Source organism: Rhinoderma darwinii, chromosome 12, assembly GCF_050947455.1.
Source record: "Rhinoderma darwinii isolate aRhiDar2 chromosome 12, aRhiDar2.hap1, whole genome shotgun sequence".
Taxonomy (NCBI): Eukaryota; Metazoa; Chordata; class Amphibia; order Anura; family Rhinodermatidae; genus Rhinoderma; species Rhinoderma darwinii.
This window is the reverse complement of record NC_134698.1, coordinates 60,111,171-60,134,951: the sequence shown is the minus strand read 5'-3', so window position 1 is coordinate 60,134,951 and position 23,781 is coordinate 60,111,171. Positions and strand designations below refer to the sequence as shown.

General features: G+C 43.0%; 1 protein-coding gene across 2 annotated transcripts in view; it reads right to left on the bottom strand.

The window, feature by feature from the left end:
- PAPLN (papilin, proteoglycan like sulfated glycoprotein) overlaps nucleotides 1–11,359 on the bottom strand; it is a 93,572-nt gene extending 82,213 nt beyond the window's left edge. For both annotated transcript variants that reach the window (XM_075843355.1, XM_075843356.1), the window contains exon 1: nucleotides 10,944–11,359. The gene's annotated coding sequence lies outside the window, so the exon portion shown is untranslated. The remainder of the gene's footprint in view (nucleotides 1–10,943) is intronic.
- Between the last annotated feature and the right edge of the window lie 12,422 nt (nucleotides 11,360–23,781).

Sequence of the window (23,781 nt, the reverse complement as noted above, 5' to 3'; positions counted from 1 at the left end):
AATTCGGATGCCATAAAACATTTACTGGCATTTTATACGTCAATCTTCAAAGAAAGCTGGTATAAAACGAGACGCATAGATGACACATGGACGTGTTCGCCTTTTAATAAACGTGTCGCATCTGTTGACGACCATGCGCAACGAACACGTCCATATGCCATCTATGCCCCCCTTCCCATTGGCCATATAATTTTAAAAAAAGCCTACTTATCTCATCTTGTAGAAATATATAAGAAAAAAAATTATTCAAATCGCTATCTTTATAGGCTCATGCTGACATCTATTCCTTGTGCACTGCCCTATACAGGTGGTTTGGACTGCACTAATGGTCCATAATATGTACCGTTAGGCACTCCATGTACTGCTGTGGCGTGACTCTGTGACGCATCCTATTGTCCCCTAGCAGCACATCTCTGTAAGGCTGGATTCACACGAGCATGTTCAGTCTGTAATGGACGGAACGTATTTCGGCCGCAAGTACCGGACCGAACACACTGCAGGGAGCCGGGCTCCTAGCATCATAGTTATGTACGATGCTAGGAGTCCCTGCCTCTCCGTGGAACTACTGTCCCGTACTGAAAACATGATTACAGTACGGGACAGTTGTCCTGCAGTGAGGCAGGGACTCCTAGCGTTGTACATAACTATGATACTAGGAGCCCGGCTCCCTGCAGTGTGTTCGGTCCGGGACTTGCGGCCTAAATACGTTCCGTCCATTACGGACCGAACATGCTCGTGTGAATCCAGCCTTATACGGCATTTGTTGGAACACAAAATCCTTGAGAAAAAAACCAAAAAAAAACTTCTGAATGCCACTGATAGGTACAGTGTGGGCGCCATAATCGGGTATAAGGGACACAGATTCCGAAAATGGTTGGGTGCATAGGGCCTAAACTTGACTGACCAATATGCTATGGCCTATCTATTTAGCTACCAAGTCATAGGATGTAAACCATAATAAACACACTAACCTGTACAAATTAAAAATCTAGACGCTCTGAATCCAACTCTGCATCCAGACGTGATTGTATGGTACAGATACAATCTAAAGTTATAAAGCCATTTATTCGAAACTACATACAGCTGTTTTAGATTGGTTAGTCATCAATGCAATATATGGAAACCACGGCTCACTGTAGTAAAGCATCTCTACTTTGATGATTTTGTTTACATATTCTATTTTACAAAGTTTTTATCCATCACGTTACAGCTTAACAAAGATATTATAGAGATAAAACATGTACTGGCACAAGTAAAAAGACTGTTCAAACAAGCATAGTCAATGTGCGAAAACACAAAGATCCAAATACAAATAGGATTTTGTTGACTTAACACAGAACAATGTTTGTTCAACAAACTCCTGTCCAAGTTTTTCTCTTAAACGGAATGTGTCTTCAGTAAATTACCTATTGTTAAAATCAAGTTTTTATATATTTTTTTAAATTATTGTTCATGTCTATATTTGTATTATAAAAAAAACAACTCCTGATATCTTGCAGTTCTCATACTGGCCACTGAGCCTCATAATAGACTGACACTTCCTGTTCTGTACAGATCACTTCTCAGCAATCATTTCATTATCATCACAGGCAGGATTACAATGAAAGGCAATACTTCTATTGTAAAGTTGAAGTCAGATAACACAGGATCCACCACTGACAATAGGGGTTGGTCACAGCTCCCCTCCTCCCCCTCCCTGCACAGTTCGGTTTGCACAGATCACAGGGAATGGTTTACAATACTCTCCCATAGAAGTTCATGAATCATCTCCAGACTACAGGTTCCTTTGGTCCATGTGGCTGCTGTAAAGCAAATCTCTGAATGATTTTAACAGAGCAGATGTTCAGGCAAGATTGCTGACCTAAAATCATATACAGAAAAAAAACTAAAAAAAAAAACAAAAACATAAAAAATCTACAATCAGAAAATAAAAAACAGATTAGAAAAAAAAAAGGATTCTATTTAGATACTAAATGAACATAGACGGAATAATTCCCTTAAGCTCTTTCGTCTACAGAAAATGTTAGTTGTTTTCCTCCATAGACATTTATGGCATTTCCAAAGGGTGTACAATAAATGCCCGATAGGTGGGGAGTCTCGAATGTAGGATTTCAACCTATTGAAAAAGGGTCGGTGAGGTGGCCAGTTGCCCCTGCATCCATGCAGTGATTGCAAAACTATTCCCATAACTCCCATTGACGTGAAATGAGAAAGCTAGACACTTGCACTGCCACCTCTCCGTTCAATCTTCTCCAGGATGATGCCCCTGCCACAACTGTTGAAAGAGGGGTGAGGGGACCCCCATTCTCCTGATAGGTTGGAGTCACACTTTTGCCATGGGTGAAATCCGTGGCAAAATCTGCATAGAAATACATGGATTTTAGACAATTTTGCAACAGAAAATACACTGCAGAGTCAGATGGCTCTATGTAGTTTTCTAGTCCGTTCCACGTGGTTGTAGCGCTCTCTGCAAGTAGACATTAGGAAGATTCATTGTTTACTTGCAAAGTATGAAAATCTGTACTGGTCAGGTGATTATTAAACAGCTTCAATTGGCGCAGAGCTTTTGTCTAAGACCTTGTTCACACAGCGCAGTTTATTTCAGCTTATGATGCATTTTAAGTGGATCCTAAAGCATGGACAAGTACAAAGGAAGGACTTACTTCTTCGCTTTTGTGAATCCAATTCTAATTTTGACTGCTGAAAAAAAACAAAACATTAAAATTGCGCTGTGTGGACAAATCCTTATACAACACTTTTCTGCTGCAAACTTTACTTAAATCAACGACTGTCAGGGTATGTGCACACGTAGTGACCAAAAACGTCTGAAAATACGGATCTGTTTTCAAGGGAAAACAGCCCCTGATTTTCAGACGTTTTTTGAGCAACTCGCGTAATTCGCTGCGTTTTTTACATACGTTTTTGGAGCTGTTTTCATTGGAGTCTATGAGAAAACGGCTCCAAAAACGTTCAAAGAAGTGTCCTGCACTTCTTTTGCCGAGGCTGTATTTTTACGCGTCGTCGTTTGACAGCTGTCAAACGACGACGCGTAAATGACAGGTTGTCTGCACAGTACGTCGGCAAACCCATTCAAATGAATGGGCAGATGTTTGCCGACGTATTGTAGCCCTATTTTCAGACGTAAAACGAGGCATAATACGCCTCGTTTACGTCTGAAAATAGGTTGTGTGAACCCAGCCTTAGGGGGGATTCACACGAGCGTGTATTCGGTCCGTGCGGGCCGCGTGGTTTTCACGCGGCACGCATGGACCAATACAAGTCTATGGGGCAGTACAGACAGTCCGTGCTTTTTGCGCAGCGTTTGTCTGCTGCGCAAAAAGCGCGACAGGTTCAATAACTCTGCGTATTTCGCGCATCACGCACCCATTGAAGTCAATGGGTGCGTGAAAATCACGCGCACAACACGGAAGCACTTCCGTGGGACGAGCGTGATTCGCGCAACAGCAGTGAAAAGGATGAATGAAAACAGAAAAGCACCACGTGCTTTTCTGTTTCCGAACATCCAAACGGAGTGTCTTTGCGATGAGCGAAGCCGGACAAGCGAACCGAACTTCACCGGGTTCGGCCGAACCCGGCAAAAAAATAATCGGTACGCGACGTCAGGAGATAGTCACTGTCCATGGTGCTGAAAGAGTTAAACTGTTTCAGCACCATGGAAAGTGACTACCGATCCCAATATACATGAACCTGTAGAAAAAAAAAACGAAGTTCTGACTTACCGCTAACTCCCGGCTTCTTCCTCCAGTCTGACCTCCCGGGATGACAATTAAGTCCAAGTGACAGCTCCAGCCAATCACAGGCCAAGCACAGGCTGCAGCGGTCACATGGACTGGCGCGTCATCCAGGGAGGTGGGGCCCGATGTCAAGAGAGGACCAAGGACCCGTCACCAAGGACGCGTCACCAAGGCAACGGCTGGGAAGTTCTCGGTAAGTACGAACGTTTTCTTTTTTTTCTACAGGTTTTGCGATATTGTGTTCGGCATTCACTGTCGAGGGTGCTGAAAGAGTTGGACAATGACGGCCGTCGACTAGCCTCATCTCTATGATGGCGGCTGCGCGAAAATCACGCAGCCGCGCATCAGACACGGATGACACACGCAGCTGTCAAATGGTTTTTGCGCGCGCAAAACGCAGCGTTGTTTGCGCGCGCAAAACCGCAACGTTCGTGTGTATCTGCCCTTAGACATGTTTTTTTGAGCAACACTATTGCTACTTTGCCCCATAGTATCTGCCACTTTAGTCACAGCCAGTGTCAGCACTAGGCAAACCTGGGCAGATGCCAAGGCCCGCTGGATTTGTGTGAGCCATGGCAATAAGAGCAAAAATGCTCTATGCTTATCAAGTCAAGGGTTTGGTAGACAGGTAGCCCACAGGGACGCTGTTGCTCTAGGGCCCACATATATAATGCAATAAGTATATAGAATTTTGACTATGTGATTTTCTTTTTTTTTTTTTTTTTATATAATCTATCTCTCACTGGTAAAATTAACCTAGCCTAAAAATTCTAGACTGTTCATGTCTTTGACAGTGGGCAAACTTACAAAATCAGCAAGGGATCAAATACTTATTTCCTTCACTGTATATATATATATATATATAAATAAAATGCTTGTAAAAATGAAGATTATACCAGTACATGATCTGTCGTCAGAATTGCTAATGTTTGACTACTCTCCCATTAAATAGATATTAGAGGGTTGCAGCTGCAATAATATATTTTCTTAGATAAACATGGATCTGTTTGTTTTCTTAAGATACAAACATTCCGTCTCCCAAGATTGTAAAGACCTGAGAAAACAAATTATTATTTTACTTGGTAATTCCATTAGAGGATTATCTGCTCAGTGGGAACAATGGATATGGTCAAATAAAATATAAAAATATCAAAACATTAAGGATATTGCTAATACGGCCAGTGAGGGCAATAAAAACAGCAGGGTTTAATAAAAGATAACATGCGATAGTTCTGGTGGTGCCATGGCACGACAGTGTTGCCAACTTAATTTCTACGAAGTTGTCCGGATTTTTTTTAAATAAAAAATGTACGTTGACAATCTTGCCCCAATCTGGCATTAGTGCTATTAGGAGTTTATTTACTCATTAACCTCTTGTTTGTCCATTAGCCAGAGGAGCACATAATATCTATTGTCTGGGCTTGACTTGTTGCCAAGAAGGATTTGCTAATATTCACATTGTAGTGGAGTAATATGGCTAAACCAGCATCAACTTAAGTGCAAATTGAATTGAAACTTGAAGAAAACTAAAATGTTTAGAGATCTTAGTATTGTTCCTGCTCGCTTAATCTAGATCAGCATTTCCCGAGAGATTCCCCACGGTTCCATGGTTGGACCTCGGTGGTTCTGGAGACATATATCTTGTAATGGAGGCTGGATTGTACTGCGCATGTGAGCCAATACCATACAGCAACATGCGCAGTGCATTGGAGCAGACAGTCCTCATTCCCGCTGGCTGGTTATTTAATCAGAAGTCTGTCTCCTCCCCTTTCCCAGCATCTTCTGCAGGTACTTGGGTCTAAATTAGTTTTTGGGACTAAATGAGTCATAAGAATTACTAACGGGGGTTTTACACTCGGTGATTATTGGGCACATAAGCGTTCATAGAACATTGCCGATAATTGCCCTGCGTAAACAGAGGAACGATCAGCAGATGAACGAGCAAATGCTCGTTCATCTGCTGGTCGTATCGTTTTAAAAAAAGTGAAATATTATCGTTGTCAGCAGCACATCTCCCTGTGTAAACAGGGAGCCGGGATGCCGACATGATAATAATGTATGGGGACGAGTGATCGGAGTAACGACCGCTCATCCCCATCCATAGCTCCATGTGACGTGAGCAAATGAGCGCCGATCAACGATGTCTCGTTGATCGGCGCTTGCCGCACCGACTGCTTATTGGCCAGTGTAAAAGTGCCCTTAGGCATTAGTTTGATGAAGTTTTTGGTGTGTGCGTGGCCTATACAAAAGCGTGGGGCACATGTCCGTAAAACTTTTGGCCCATGCATGATTTCTTTGGCCCAATTTTTATGTGTGGTCTATAAGGATAACATGTTACCTGGCCACAGTGACCGGTTCCAGCCTGCAGAGGTGATGTCAACAAAAGCAACATAACCGTCCTGGTCTGGCAAAAAAAAAAAAAAAAAAAAGGGTTCCACAGAGGTTTCTCTAGTTCTCTAGTTGGTGTTGCCTGGCCTGAAGAAGTTTGGGAACCACTGATCTAGATCATGACACTTTAGCCAGGGTTGTTTCTTAATCAACCTTGTCCACAGTATTAATAAAATAACCTTTTTGCATTTTCCAGCTATACCTGCAGGAACAATGTACAGAGGATGATGTGGACCATGACAACACTCTGTAGACCCCCTGGTTGTGGTGATTGAAAGGAAGCAGACCAGGAAAAATACCCGCCACTCACACCCAAGATGGGATCCCAGCAAAATAAAATGTTGAATTCAGAGTTTAGTTGGCGGTTTCTAAAAATAAAACGAATTACAGCCATATATTTGCTTACACGACAAGACAAAATTGCCCCTAGGACAAACACGTAATTCTCTTTTCTAACATCTACACTAAAATACAAATCAAAACCTGACATAAAAGACAACGGCTCAGAGATGTTGAGAGGAATTCAAGCACTGAGAGAAATGGTAAATGGAATTTATTATTTGCTGCAATATCTGAGTGATATATCATGTGGCAAGAGCTTATTCTAGACGTTCTATAGGATGGTTTGCATATACAGTTCTATTAAATGCTGGATTATCGGTTTTAGATAACAATTACTGACCACGAGAGAATATTTGGAATCTATCACATGTCAACACCTATTGAAGAGTCATGCAAGTGTTGAAAGGGTTTTTATTCTCCAACAGAATTTCCTGTTATTCTATCTCTCTTATCTCAGTTTTTACGAAAACAATTAAAGATTTGTGTTAATTGCGTAACCATAGCACACGTCCATCTTGCCCAGCCATACTACAATCAATAGTCTATAAGAAGAGGAAGGCTGACTGATTCATCATTCTGGAAGTCTTAAAAAAAACAAAACGTAGTTAACTTACATAACTTTAAGCAAGCTTTGGGAAAGACGTGCAGATTTTGCTGGATTTCACCCCTGCTATATTGAAAGGGGTGAAACCGGCAGTGAAATTCCACAACTGAAATTGACATGTTACTTGCGCAAATCCGCAGGATTTACGGTACGTGTGGTCCTGGCTTTAAGTTTCTGTCTGCTTTAGCCAGTGTGATCTAATTTTTGCCCGATAGATATCACAGGTTAACCAATGTTTGACTAACAAAATAAATCATATAGAACCACAGAGCACAACAGATAAACACTACAAAATATGGGGCAGGTGACAATTACACAGACACAAATATTATGGACACATTTCTTCAGGGATGGCATATAAACACGGTTATCTCTACCGCAATAAACAATTTCCCATTCCAGACATATATGGACAGTGAGGTCAGGAGCAGTGCTGAAGTCCCCGGGCAGAGCGCTAACTGATGCTCTGTCCTTGGGAAGGTCCTGAAATCACTGTGCAAATAAGGACAGCGACATCAAGGAACTCTCACAGCGACAGAGTCCCCGGCACAATGCTAGCTGATGTTCTGCTCAGGGACTCCAGGGCCAGGAATACTCCTGACGTCACTGTCCATATATGTAGATAGTGCCACACAGCCCCTTGTAGATAGTGTCACACAGCCCCCTTACCAACGTCCAACACGCTCTTCTCGATGTCCTCAATACGACCCTGGCCAAATCTCCTCCTCACATGCACTTCATGCTGTGAGGAGAGAACGAGGGGGAGGCAGAAACCACGGCCATCACTCAGGTGGCATCCAAGTGACAGCCGTGTTTTACACATCCCCATTGAATTGCATGGGAGCCGTGTGGCCGTGAGAACAGCCCGAAATAGGGAATGTTCTATTTTTTTGATGGCCCGGTAAAACATTTATCAAAAAAAGAAAAACCGGCCATGTAGATAGCCCCATGCAGCCGCGAGACTGCCTTTCAAAAACGCTTGTCACACGGATGTTAAAACCTGTCGTGTGAATAAGGCCTAAGACTGGTAGAGATCGCATGGGTAAAAAAAAATGTACCCCACCTCCGGGACTTGTACCCCGCCTGACCTACTATTGCAGCCAAACATAGGAGAGGTGGCCTTGCATGCACGTGGCCTTCTCCACTAAAGTCTATGGTACCACTAAAAAACAGCCATTGCTATACTTATCTCTCACAGCTTCATGCGGACATCATACATTGCACTCGCCTGCTTGGAAAAAGGGCACCTGGAAGGCCAGAGTAACTCCCATAGAAGGCAATAAAGAGAGCTACGTGAAAGTGTGTCTCTCTCCATTAATTTCATGGTAAAAGTGGTCCTATACATCTGCTTGAATAAGACCAGTCATCGTCCCAATAGGGAGCTCCTCCAGCTATCACATTTATGGCGTATCCTCAACTGTACTCCATATGCAAAAGTTGGAAGCATTGCATCTAGGGAAGAAAACTAATCGTACAGAAGCACACAAGGGGGCGTACTGCTCCATACATTCGGCCTAATCCTTTAATGGATAACGCCACACGCAGTGGGCGCAAGGCGGCCAAAACAGGAAACCTGCACGTGGTTTTGCCGCAAATTGTGTGGTGTTTAAGGCCTCATGCACACGGCCATGCTCGTAATCACGGTCCACGGACAGCTACTGAATTTCGGCCTGTGCTCCCATACAAAGTATGGGAGCATGGTCCGTAAAAAGCAAAAGATAGGACATGTCCTATATTTTGCGGAGGCTTTGTATGGCCCTGACACCTTCCTGCAAATAAATGTGAAAGGTTCCGTGGTCAACAGAAACTAATGGGACCATAACTGCGGCAGTAATCACGGTCTGCAATTACGGACGAATTCTACAGTCATGTGCATGGGGCCTAAATGATTAATAATTGTGCATTTTTTGGCAGGTAACACTCCTGCTAACCTGCAAAAACTCGCTGACATTATCACTTATACTTATGCTGCACGCCAATACATACGGTAAAACTGGATGTCGGCTCAGTTTTTCTGCCACTACCTTTACACGACGATCCTTTAACCAGTGTATGTTTCAGATATTTCAAGCAATTTAAACTCACACGCTTCTGAAAATCAGATCATTCATACTGAAGTTCATAAATTGACTATATTAAATATATATATATATATATATATACACATACATATATATATTTATACTGATGATTCTGTACTGATCGGTCATAGAAATATTTATCATAGAGAAAGTATAACAACCTAAATGACCATAGGGCGGTGGAGCGCAAAATGGAGGTAAACAGAAAAGGGTCCGTTAAGACAATAACAGAAGGACACTTGCCTATAAAATATAATTTCTTTCAATTACTCCTTTGATTTCTTTGCTGCAGCCCGAAGACGGCATTCACACGTGCAGGTGTTCAGGTTTTTTTTCTTTGCAGTTTTTGAAGCCAAAACCAGGAGTGGATTTAAATAAGAGAAGCAATATTATCTCTCCTTTATACTTTCTCTCCCGTTATGATCCAAACCCAGTTTTGGCTTCAAATCAGCAATAAAAAAACCTGATCAAAACCTGCACATGTCAATACACACCGAGGGTAAGTCCCCACAGATCGGTTTTGATGGTGCGGCCAATAGCCGCGCCGACAGCCTGTTCAGCGCGGTTGTCAAATTGCTTATTAATGGCTGCAAATTGTTCTGGTTAAAACTTTTTTTTTACCAGCAAAATTGTGTGACTATTAATGAATAAAGACGTTATCTCAGGCTGGGTTCACACATTGCAGTAGTGTGTCTTGTGTCCAAACCGCACATGTTTCACCACAAATGTCTGTGATTATGTGATATTGGCCGTGTGGTTTTTAAAGGGAAAACACAGTTTTATATTTTACCACGTTTAACCTGTAATAACATTTTTTAGCCGCTCAGCACACTATTGCCACGTGTGGACCAGCCTAAGGATTGGTGTGACCAGTGCAAAACTTGAAACTTCTAAGAAGTTGTAAGGGCTTATTTACACGATGCGGTCAAATTGCGGTTTAATACTGGCAAAAATTGTGGCAAAAAAACCTGTAAAATTGCCGCATTTTTGTCTTAATTGCAGCAATAAACTGCAATGTGTGAATAAGCCCTTAGTGAACACGTCTTCTCTTAAAAGTGACACTCCACCTGGGAGCCACGTTACATAGTTAGTACGGCTGAAAAAAGACATGTCCATATACATGGGGGAATTGCTTGATCAGCACTTCCATAGTAGGTCGTTATGTATTATCTGCATCACTCCCCTCACAACCAGAAGTACTTGTTATAAGAGAACGGGGCAGCAGTGGACATATGACCAACTTATCTGCTAAACCCATTCATAGAATATAAATCGCTCTGTATACGGTGGGCACCACCTAGAGTACAGCCACAGATGGAATTTACTATAGGGATCGCTCTGCTAGTAAGGTCTCACGTACATGGCCATATTACAGATCTACATTGTACAGATCCATAATACAGCGCTCAGCCTTCTATGGGTCTATACTGCACCACTGCGTGCCTCATATGAATCTGTGAGAAAATTAATTGTGGCATGCTCTATTATATGCATACTTACGGAGGCACCATATAGCGACACACGGTACACGGAGGTGTAGGAAGGGCGATTACAATAATAATATATTAGAAAATTTCTGATATAAACAATTCTCAAACAAGTGGCGATTCACCGTAAACATTTACGTAACTGAGAGGATGACAAAGTGCATTATATCATAGGCATATAATTATATTAGTTACATCTTTGCCTATACAATGTATTTATTTTATTAAGAAGTCTGGAGTGACATTAACTATCCTGACATTGGTATTCACTAAGTAAGCGTCTTACCTTGGGCCTGCCTGGGGGGTGAGTTCTGAAAGGCAGCTGGTAGGTTTCCACTAATTCCAAACTTCCCAGGCTCCTGTTGCTGCTTAAATCCAAGCGTCCATCAGCAATGAGACGTTTGCTTATGTTCCACGCCTGAGATCTGTGAAGTTTCTTCTTTCCCAGTAAGAGCCAACTCTATACAGCGCAGATCAGGGAGGCAGCCGGCTCACGCAGGGCTTCGCTGGAGAGTGGATTCCACTTTGCAGAAAAAGGTGTTTTCACCCCCAGCTTGGTTTTGCCTTCCACAGCAGCTCACAAGGCTCCTTCCTGGGTGGGACCCGCTGCACTAGTTTTATTGTAGCCCAGGGTTAAAAAGAAATCAGAGTGAAACATTAGACAGATGGGACTGGAGGCTGAATACTGTGCGGAGCACAGACGAGAATGAGGAAGTATCTGACTACAGAGGAAAACTTCCCTCATCCAAGTACTAACAAAACAAAAGAAACTGACGCAGGACCAACTGTGGTTATTCGCACCAGGGGTGGAGCAAGCTCTTTAAGAGGTTTCCCAATTTCTCCACCCCGCTCCCTGAAGCTCAACATGATAGCATGGACAATCATACGTGTAATCGCATTATAGGGAGGCTCGTCATCTCCTGGAACTTAGGTCTACTAACTACTCAGTCGTGTGGTCAAAAACTGCACGCGTTTTACCACGGCTTTGTAATGTTGTTATTCTTTTTTCCAGGTGAAACACGTGCCGTTTAACTGTGCAGCCAGGGTTGGAATGGCCCACCAGGGGAGCCCTGGCACAATAATGGGCCCCAATGATCCAACAATAGACAACCCCATTTGGAGGGGACTTTGAACCCAATCATTTGCCCTTAGAGTCTATCAATTTAAAAAGATAAGAGAGTAAATGGTTGGCACTACCTTCACTTGTGGCGTCACAGGATTGCGTGTTTGCTGGGACTTGTGGTACGATCACCTTTAATCGCTGGTGCTCTGTGCTCGTAGTAGAAAGATATAAACAGATACACAACTTGAAGAAAAGGGACTGCACGGCCCTCACAGCTTTCCAAAGGTGTTTTAATTCAACAAACAGAGGCAGGCATAACACGACACGGACAAGACAGCTGGCCTATGACCGTTTCACGTCGTACCACTTTGTGGTGCATTTTGTCCGACGGATTTTCTGCTGCGGAAAGCAGCAGTAAAAAGTGCTCATACTTACCTAGGCCATTGTTATGGCGACGCGTCTCTCCTGTGCAGTCCGGTCTTGTGATTGGGTGCATCGGTCACATGGGATGCAACGTCATCCCAGAAGGCCGGACTGGACGACGAAACACAGACTTCTGAGTTGTTTTATTTCTTTTTCCGTAGTTGCGATTTTTTTGTGTGGCATAATCGCTGCGAATACACCGCAAAAATCGCAACACTTGGCTTTCTGTTGCGAGATTTGCATCGCCATTGAATTCAATGGGGAAAACCCGCAACGGAAAATCAACTAAGACACAGCATAAACTAACATGCTGCAGATATAAATGCCACACCGCAGGTCAATTTATTAACATTTACGCTGTGGTTTTTTTTCCTCGCATTGTTGGGATGAGATTTTCTAAATCTCATCCACTTTGCTGCTACTGTAAATGCTGCAGAATTTCCGCATAGAATTCCGCTGCGGCAATTTTTTTAAAATTTTGACAGCAATGTGTGAACCCAGCCTTAACCTTCTTCAAACGAGTGTGTGTCAAATCAGCTGTGAAAAAATGGCCGCTTTTCACCCCCGATTCAAACCCGTTTTTAGGGATCCCTCATAGACCGGAGTCCATGGAGGGATGCGAGAAAACGGAAAAAAATAGGACAAGTCCTATCTTTTTCCACAGGCCTTTCACACGGTCCGTTAAAACGACGACCGTGTGAGTAGCCCCATAGAATTACACGTAGCCATCTAACGGCCGTAACAAAAAAAAAAAAAAAAAAAAGAGAGGTCCGTCACAAGGCAGATTTATACGCTCGTCTGAATAAGGCATTAGGCTCATTTAACTGCCCTGTCTACACTCATTTCCATAAACAAGACATCATTGTAATCATCAGTCCTTAGTCCATATGTATATAATTATGCTGCAGAAAAACGTTCATCTGGTGACTAATAAAACATTTCCTTTGTAGTGATGATGTGTGTTTTATTTTCCATGCTGGAAAAAGAGAGTTGTAGGTAAACAATGTTGCAGGACAGGAGAATAATGAAACGCTATATAAGGCCTCTTTAACACATGGAGGTCTGGCGTTTTTAACTGCATGAAAAACACATGTAAAACCTGCAGTCTTTTAAGGTCCCCATGCACACGCTGCAGATTTTGCGCTTGCTACAGGAACAACCCCATTCAGATGAATGGAACTTTATGGTGGCATTTTTTATTTAGGGTCCTTATATACATGCATTTTCCCTGGCACAGCCCTATGGAGAAGTCTATGGGAAAACACTAGAAAAAGCGCCATACCCAAAGCATGCTGCGTTTGGAAAAAAACAAAAAAAACACCACTGACCCAAAACCGCCACAAACCCTTACGCTGTGTATGTAAGCGCTCTCATATTTTACCATAGACTTTAAAGTAACATCTGGCCGCAGCGTCTTTTTGGGGAAAGAAACACTGTGAAAAAAGCCACCGAAAACGCAAGTAAAGGCTGCACGTGAATACAGCCATAAGTTCACATGTGGCAGATACACTGTGTAATAGCACGCAGCGCATCCGTCCTGTGCGCCGCAGGGAATTCCGGTCGAAAAAGCACAGTTTTGCAGTTTTTCACCCGAAATGTCTGCTGCGAAAAACTGCAGCACTTACTCGGCAAGCTAGCAGACCGGCCTCCTGGGATGACGTCTCTTCCCAGGAAACCGCTGCAGCCTGTGATTGGCTGCAGCGGCGGTCAAATGAGATGAAGCGTCATCCCAGGAGGATGAAACACAGACTCCCAGGTAAGTTTAAGGTTCATTTTTTGCAAACCCGCCGCAAAAAAAAGGAACTGCTATTTGATGCAGGATTTACATCCCCATTGAATTCAATCGGGAAATCCCGCAACATATAAGCAGCGTTTACGTAAAGACAATTGACGTGCTCCAGAATGAATTTCTGCATTACAGGTCAATTTCTGAGCGGTATTTCCGCAGCGTGTGGATGAGACTTTTTCAATCTCATCCACTTTGCTGTTACTGTATTTACTGCGGATTTTCTGCAACGAGTTCCGTTGCGAAAAATCCACAGTATTTACGCAACATGTGAACTGACCCTAAGGACGGATTCACACAGCCGTGTTTGTTGCATATTTCCCAGACCGAATACAGTTCAGGGAGCCAGACTCCTAGCATCATAGTTATAAGTCCCTGCCTCCCCGCAGGAATACTGTCTCGTAGTGAAAACATGATTATAGTACAGGACAGTATTCCCGCAGCGAGACAGAGACTTCTAGCATCATAGATAACTATGACGCTAGGAGCCCGGCTACCTGAACGGTGGTCGTTCCGGGAAATGTAGCCGACATACGGTCCGTATCTCACGGACCAAGCACGGCCGCGTGAATTCGGCCTAAATCTAGTTTCTCTGCCTGCTACATTAGGTATTACAGCAAAAACGCATTTGCACTTGCATATTTGATCAGTATTTTGCATCCGTCTTTTTAAATCTTCTTATTAGTTGGGGTCGGGGGCAGGATTTGTGGCCATAATATAGGTGCAGAAATGTGCCCGTATGATGCACTTGTGTGAAGTTTTACTTTGAACCGATTAATTTACGGCCTAGGCAAGCAGTCACAAATGGCGTATTTGCTTTGTATTTCCGCAGTATAAAAATATGAAGAAAAACAGTCCGCAAAATATTCCGCAACAGACAGATTTCTCAATTTCTTGCATTGCTGAATATTTTTCTCATAGGCTTACATTGTAAAGTTACAAGGCAAATACGCCATGTGAGACTGACCCACACAAGTCAATTGGGCCATTTACAATTGGGCAATTTACAATTTACAATTGTGGCAATTGTACAATTGTGGTTTCGTTTTTTTCTCACAGAGCGCGCATTCGTTGCAAGAAACTCACTGCATGTCCTATTCTGGTCTGTTTTTGCATACTAGACTTGCCCATTAAAGTCTATTGTGTTTGTGAAAAAAAACGGACAGCACATAAACAACATGTGCGCAGTCCGTTTTCAAGGATAAGTTGCTAGACAAATGCAGAAAAAAAGAAAAGAAATGCAAAATCGGGATGTGCTTGAAGTGGAGAAACACGGATGAGAAAAAAAACGATGACACATGAAAACCACACGGACATTAAGGCCTCATGCACATGACCGTAGTGGTGTGCGTGGCCGTGATTTGCGGCTCGGGTCACTCCTGGTTGTGGCTTTAAAAACTGCACTGTGTGAATATACCCCTGGGCCAGGGATACACACAGTTTTGATGCAAGCCAAGCACAGGAGTGAACACAAAATAAGGGCTTATTCAGACGAACGGGATATACGCGCGTCGCACGGACCTATATTAGTCTATGGGGCCGTGCAGACAGTTGCGTGATTTTTATGCAGCGTGAGTCCGCTGCGAAAAACTCACGACATGTCCGTTCTTTGTGCGTATTTCGCGCATCACGCACCCATTGAAGTCAATGGGTGCGTGAAAATCACGCGCACCACACGGCAGCACTTCTGTGCGAACAGCGTGATTCGCGCAACAGCTGTCAAACTATGAATGTGCTTTTCTGTTTACAAACATCCAAACGGAGTGTCATAATGATGGCGGCTGCGCGAAAATCACGCAGCCGCGCATCAGACGGGGCTGACACACGGAGCTGTTAAGTGCCTTTTGCGCACGCAAAACGCAGCGTTTTTTTGCGTGCGCAAAACGCACACGCTCGTGTGAATCCGGCCTAAAGGAGATGCATCAGTCTTTTCTTTATACCTTTACTTCCTTTTGGATCTACTTCTAGGTTTGACTCAAAAGACTGAGTTTGTTTATACAGAGGTTGTTTTTTTTGTCAAGCAGAAAGAAATATCTGCCTCCAAACTGCCTTCAGGATTCTGGAGCTGTTTTTTTAAATGCAGGCTGTTTTCGAGGCAGATTTTGAACGGCTTTTTTTTGGTTGGGAAACATTCATTTTCAATTTTTATTTTTATTTTTTTACAAGAAAAGGGAGGAATAAAAAGCGTTGAGCCGCATGCCGCTGTTTTTTTCTGCCTCTAATTGATTTCAATGGGAGGTTCAAGAGTGGAATTCGCCCCAAGGTAGAGCAGGACGCTTTTATTTTTCCAGCAAGCAGAAAAAAAACATCCTGAAATAAAAACACATCTGATTCCTATAGAAATCAATGGGAGGCAGATTTGGGACGCTTTTGACGCCAAAAACTGCCAACAAAACTGTGTGTGATCCTGTCCTTCAGCTGGAAACACGTAGCTTTTTTTATGCAGCTTGCGGTGATTGCCACAAAAAACTGCAGCAAAATTTGCTCAAAGCCAAAAATGGATCCAGCAGGATGAGAACATAATAGTCCTTCCATTATTTCCCATTCCCTTTGGTGCCACTCCTGGTTTTGGCTCTAAAAACAGCCACAAAGACTGCATGTGTTAGGATATGTTCACACGGCTTACTTTCGGCCGTTTTTCGGCCCGTGAACGGCAGAAAAAACGGAAGCACAACGCCTCCAAACATCTGCCCATTGAGTTCAATGGGAAAAACGGCGTTCTGTTCCGACAGGGCGTTTTTTTACGCGGCCGTTTTGAAAAAAGGCAGCGTAAAAAAAACAGCCGCGAAAAAGAAGTGCATGCCACTTCTTGAGCCGTTTTTGGAGCAGTTGTTCATTGACTCTATAGAAAAACAGCTCCAAAAACGGCCATAAAAAAACGCGAGTTTGCTTAAAAAACGGTTGAAAATCAGGAGCTGTTTTCCCTTGAAAACAGCTCCGTATTTTCATGCGTTTTTGATTTTGTGTGTGTACATACCCTTAGGCCTTATTCACACGAACGTGTCAGTTTTGTGCACGTAAATAACGCGTTTTAATTGCGTTGCAGTTCTGCGTGACATCAGTGTACGGTGCGCATATGTGTTTTTTTACACGCGTATGTCATCCGTATTTTACATCAGCAAAAAAAACTGAAGGAAGGGTTTTTATTTTTCTTATTTCTTTAGCAACTGTTGCGTGAATTACGGACAGCACACGGATGACGTTCATGTGCTGTCTGTGATTTTTACGCACTCGGAAAAAACGCACAAGGATAGAACATGCAGTGAGTTTCACGCAGCGGACGCACGCTGCGTGAAAAACTCATCTGAATGGGCCCATTGAATTGCATAGGTCCGTGTGACGTCCGTTGTTTTAACGCGCGTAACACGGACGTGAAATACGCTTGTGTGAATAAGACCTTAGGCTGGATTCACACACATTTTTCTAAGCGTTTTGTGGTGCTTTTTTTGGTGCGGCCAGCTCTTATATTATAGTCTATAGTAAAATATCACAAGCACTACAAAACACTGCATTTTTGTTTGCAAAATTACCTAAAAAACAGCAAATTGCTTAAAAAACTGCAGTCAGTGGCATTTTCTCTAAAATGTAGCATCATGCTCTGGGTATGGCGTTTTGTTTTGCTAAGCTATGGCATTGTTCCCATAGGCTTCTCCGCAAATATATAGGACTTCATAAACACCGGAAAAAAAAGCATATATTAAATGACACCAAATTAAAAATACTACCAAAATCGTCACTAGACGCCTTATGAAACACGTTACATTTTCATAATACTAGCGTCTTAAAGAAGCGTATTTTGATGCAGTTTAAATTGCCAGTGTGTGTAGGAGGCCTTACACCTCTTGCACACGTCAGAGTTCGGGCCGTGAAAAATGGTCAGTGTGTCGGACGCATTTCCCGGCCCGACCGCGGTACAGGTGAACGGGACTCCTGGCATCTTGCAGACACTGAAGCGCCTAGGGAGAGTGTCAGGGACTGCAAGGGGTTAAGAAAGGATGGAACGGTTTAAAATAATGCCCAGGACCAGGATTGGTTAACAAGGGGTAATAGGGGCGTGGTTAAGAAGATATAAGGCAGGGGTTTGGAGCAGAAAGCCCTCTTACCTTCAAGCTGCAGTGGAAGAAACACCCGCCCTCCCTCCCCTGGTGGTTTTTGGTTTTGTTTTTGGAAAATTTTTCTACGGTTATATTCTTGTTCTGGCGTTTTTTCTGTTTTTTTCGTAGATGTCACAGCTGGCGGAAAAGTACGGCAGATGAAGACGGAGGTAGCACCCTACATGCCTGATGGAGACAGGGAGCATCGGCATTTCAGGAGGAGAGAAAAATAAATATATATATATATATGTCTTCATGCCGATGTTTGTAAATAAGAATAAAGCTGTGGCCACTTCCACATTTCCATAAAGAAGGTGTTGGTGTGTTAATTCAAAGAAGGATGGTTAAGGTCCTGGGCAGGTGAAGTGGATAATGGGTCCTTGCAGTCATAGACATTTATGATGCTAGGAGTCCCTGCCTCCCCATGGAACTGCTGTTCCATACTGAACAAAACGATACAGTACGGAACATCAGTTCCGTGGGGAGGCAGGGACTCCTAGCATCATAAATGTCTATGATGCCAGGAGTCCCGTTCCCCTGTACCGCGGTCGGGACGGGATATCCAGCCGCACACGGACTGTTTTTCACGGCCCGAACTCGGTCGTGTGCAAGAGGTGTTACACACACACTGATTTTTTTTTCTGGCAATCTAAAAAGCTGGAAAAAAGTGCATGAATTTTTACAGACCTCATGTATAGAATAATTTCTGCAACGATTCTGCCACGTGTTAACATACCCTAAGGCCGAGTTCCCACGTAGCTTAAACACTGCAGAATTTCCGCAATAGACTTGTGTGTGGAAATTCCGCAGCATTTACAGTAGCAGCAAAGTGGATGAGATTAAGAAAATCCCAGGGCTACGCTGCAGGGGAAAAACCGCAGCGTAAACGTTAATAAATTGACCTGCAGTGTGGAATTTAATTCCGCAGAATGTCAATTTACGCTGCGTTTTTTGTTGATTTTCTGTTGCGGGTTTTCCCTATTGAATTCAATGGGGATGCAAAACCCGCAACAGAAAGCCAAGTCTTCCGATTTTCGTGGTTTAATCGCAGTGATTACGCCACAAAAATCGCAACTCCGAAAAAAAAAAAATCATGCTTACCCAGAAAGCCCTTCTTCCTGCAGTCCGGCCTCCTGGGATGACGTTTCATCCCATATGACCACTGGAGCCAATCACAGGCTGCAGCTTCACATGGCCTGCAACGTCATCGTAGGAGGCCGGAGCGGACGTCAAAGGAGGTAGGGGGTAAGTATGAGCGCTTTTTTACGCAGCGGAAATTTTGTCCGTAAAATTCACGCAGCGTTTCCGACTCGTGGGAACCCGGCCTAAAGCTTTCAATTATATTTCCCCTACTTTTAGGCTCCACTCGTTTTTGATTAAAAAATAACTGAAACAAAATGCGAAGTGTAAACTGGACTGGGCTTTTGTGTTCATTCTTTCAGGCATGTGATCTCCTGTGATGCGATTTACTTATTGCAGGCAATTTTTTTTCAAGAATACATGGCAAGACATTGCAAGCAAAATGTATAGTCCAAGCCTAAAGACGCAACAGAACCAAATTTAGGTCACCTAGAACCCAATCTATGGTTGTCTAAATTTGGTTCGGTTTAATCCACGATCCACGGGCTGTCCAGGTGTTGCGGTTATGATATGGACACTAAAATGCCTTAAATGCATTACAGCCTTCTAAACGCAGCCTAAAGCTAAGTTCACACTACCGTTAATATACGTTTACCTCTCTTCCGTCAGAGGAAGAGAGGATCAAAAGATTAAACGGAAAGCAACGGTTCGCTAGGTTTCCGGTTTTTTTACGGAAGCAAAAGTGCAGTCTGCAGAACTTTTGTTTCCGTGAAAAAAACATACATAGTGAATGGAGACAAACGGAAAGCAACCGAAACAAAAGAATTACCATTAAATTAAATGCTAATTCTAACGGAACCGTTTAATCTTTCGATCCTCTCTTCCTCTGATGGTAGAGAGGTAAACGTAGATTAACGGTAGTGTGAAAGAAGCCTTATCCATACTCAATCCTAATTGTGTTGCTTAATATGAGGATCACGTAACAAGAGAATATTTTATTTGCCGTACAATGGATGAAAATCACAATTCTATATCCCTGGCTTGACCGCACAGAAAGCGGATAAATCTACAAACCAGCCGTAAGCATTTTTGATAGTCATCTACTATAACTGCATTTAGTAAGCGCAGGTGGCACTCATTTATTGAACATGCAATTACTAAATCGTAAACCCATTTGGAGCATGGAGTAAAGGTGCGAACATTTAGGCTGGGTTCACACGACCTATTTTCAGGAGTAAACGAGGCGTATTATGCCTCGATTTACGTCTGAAAATACGGCTCCAATACGTCGGCGAACATCTGCCCATTCATTTGAATGGGTTTGCCGACGACCTGTAATTTACGCGTCGTTTGACAGCTGTCAAAAGACGACGCGTAAAATTACAGCCTCGTCAAAAGAAGTGCAGGACACTTCTTGGGACGTTTTTGGAGCCGTTTTCTCATAGACTCTATTGAAAACAGCTCCAAAAAATGGAGTGAAAACGGCGCGAAAACGCAGCGAAAAACGTGAGTTGCTCAAAAAACGTCTGAAAATCAGGTGCTGTTTTCCCTTGAAAACAGCTCCGTATTTTCAGACGTTTTTGGCTCAGCGTGTGAACATACCCTTAGGGTATGTGCACACACACTAATTACGTCCGTAATATACGGACGTATTTCGGCCCCAAGTTCCGGACCGAACTCAGTGCAGGGAGCCGGGCTCCTAGCATCATAGTTATGTACGATGCTAGGAGTCCCTGCCTCTCTGCAGGACAACTGTCCCGTTCTGTAATCATGTTTTCAGTACGGGACAGTTGTCCTGCAGCGAGGCAGGGACTCCTAGCATCGTACATAACTATGATGCTAGGAGCCCGGCTCCCTGCACTGAGTTCGGTCCGGAACTTGCTGCCGAAATACGTCCGTACATTACGGACGTAATTAGTGTGTGTGCACATACCCTTAGACAAAAAGCAGTCTTCAGTTTTTGGTTATAGGCTTTTGACTGAATTATCTACCTATTTTAAATAAGTTATTTGCTCAGTCATCCAAAATTCCTGTATTTTCAGATTTGTGATATTTCCCACACCCTGCCCTTTTTCAAAAATGTTCAAAATTTTAAAACTCCAACGAGACTGGTTTTTCTTTGACAAAAATAAATCTGTCATACAAGTGACAAATAGGCTTTCTGTCATATCATATATGATTTTTCATATGTTACATTTTTTCCTGGAATCCTACTAAGGGTAGACACATGCTTTTTTGTTCTATAAATCAGTGTGGGGGGGGGGGGGGGAATGCAGCATAACAAGAGTGCATATAAAAACAATAACCACTGTAGAGCAATACAGTATTGATATTTTAATCTACACATACAATGGGGATTTAAATTTTTTGGTAATAGTTTGTAATAAATGTACGATCGCTGGGTGCCTCATCACTAGGACCCCCCGTTATCTTACGAACAATCACGAGCGGGATTTTGAATGGAGCAGCGGTCACACATTTGCGCTGTCGCTTCATTGAAATTTTACCGGAATGACGGAAACACCAGTGGATACATGATAAATGTTAATAATAAGAAAACTCTTTAACAAAACCACGGCAAAAACAAAGCATCTTATCCTACATCATCATATGGCACATAGAATTTTATGATTTGTTACAGATATTTGTGTGTTATGCTCCAACACATAATGTATTACGATGTTGTCCCCTAGAAACATTCTCGGCAAGAGAAAGAAAGACGACGTCTTAGTGCTAGTGATTTTTAGGTAAACATATATATATTTTTTTTTTATGGTGTGATTAGTCGAAACACTTGTAGCGGCGGTTCACAGTATTACAGTCTTCTCCCATTCACTTCAATGGGAGAAGGTTGTAATACTGTGAACCGCCGCTACTGCCGTGTTTGACAGTGTGAGCAAGTGACCGGAATGAAGGGGAAGCAGCGGTCGTACGAGCGCTGTACTCTCTTCAAAACAGCTGATCGGAAGGGGTCCCCGGCAGTCGGACCTCGACCAATCAGATATCGATCGCCTCTCCTGAGGATAGGCCATCAATCTTTAGGGACTTGACAACCCCTCTAAGTTAATTGTTGCCATCGTTTGACCAGTAGAAATAAGACCTGTTACAAACCAAGCAGATAATAAAATGATTTTCATAAAAACACTCACGTAGCATACTGTATATTTGAGGTATACGTTACCATTTCGTGGGAGTAGCGATGCTTGGGTATGCATTGACCTCACTGGATAGCAGCAATAGACAGTGACAGGCTGGTGCTTCGGGGCAATGAAAAGTACTACTAAAGGTCAAAAAAAAAAAAACACAACACCCAGAGTGATTGTTTTTAATAGAAAATAGTCTGAAAAAGTACCCTACATGCAATTCAACTTTTTCTTCAAAGGATAGAGTACTCCCAAAGAAACATTCCAGTATTTAACAAGGCAAATTAAAGGGGATGTCCATAACTAGAAACACATGACCACTTTGTTTCAAAAACAGCACTACACCTGTACTAAAGTTGGGTCTGGTATTGTAGGTCAGCTCCATTAGGGTATGTGCACACACACTAATTACGTCCGTAATTGACGGACGTTTTTCGGCCGCAAGTCCCGGACCGAACACAGTGCAGGGAGCCGGGCTCCTAGCATCATACTTATGTACGATGCTAGGAGTCTCTGCCTCGCTGCAGGACAACTGTCCCGTACTGTAATCATGTTTTCAGTACGGGACAGTTGTCCTGCAGCGAGGCAGGGACTCCTAGCATCGTACATAAGTATGATGCTAGGAGCCCGGCTCCCTGCACTGTGTTCGGTCCGGGACTTGCGGCCGAAATACGTCCGTCAATTACGGACGTATTTAGTGTGTGTGCACATACCCTTAAAGTGAAATAGGCTCAGCTTCAATATCACATACAATCTGCGGACAGGTGTGGAGCGGTTTCTGAAAGCAGCCATGTTTGTTGTTGTTTTTTAAAGGCGTATTCCCAACTCTCGCATTTATGGGGCATCCACAGGCGGAGAATGAATGGAGAGGTGGCCACGCATGTGCACGGCTCTCTTAATTGTCTATGGGAGTTACGGAAACAGCCTTTTTCACATAGAGCTGGCCATATGCCATACACGTGTGACTTGTGAATACCCCTTTATTACTGGACAGCCTCTTTAGAGTGGGGCTACAAGGGCGGCATTGCCACATATAGCATGGGTGGAGGAATCGTATTTGCAATCTGCAATGTGTGTGTAGTTGGAGTGGAAGGATAACCTCAGTAGGATCATGCCTGTATAATCCACCTGTAAGGTTATGATGGAAAATATCTGGTGTTCACATGTAAGATTAAAGTGTTGTTCATACATGTTATACAATTCAGTACTAGGTCGCATCTGATCTCCACACACTTTCCATACTCTGATCTGAGATTACATATTCTACAATACACAGAAAACAACACCAGTAAATTAAATCTAAAAAGGACATTTCTTCTTCACTTTTTAGTTGGGAAAAAATACAAGTGTATGTAGGAGAAGTTGTCCTCAAGGGACCTTTTCATTGGAGTTCTTCTCTAGAACTGACGTCTCATAGCCATAAATCTAATATATGGGACATGTGGACATCTGTTGAGGGAAGGAAGCTTGGATGAAAGGAATATAATCCTTATTAAACGTGACGGGAGATCTCTTAGAAGCCGATTTCAATCCTT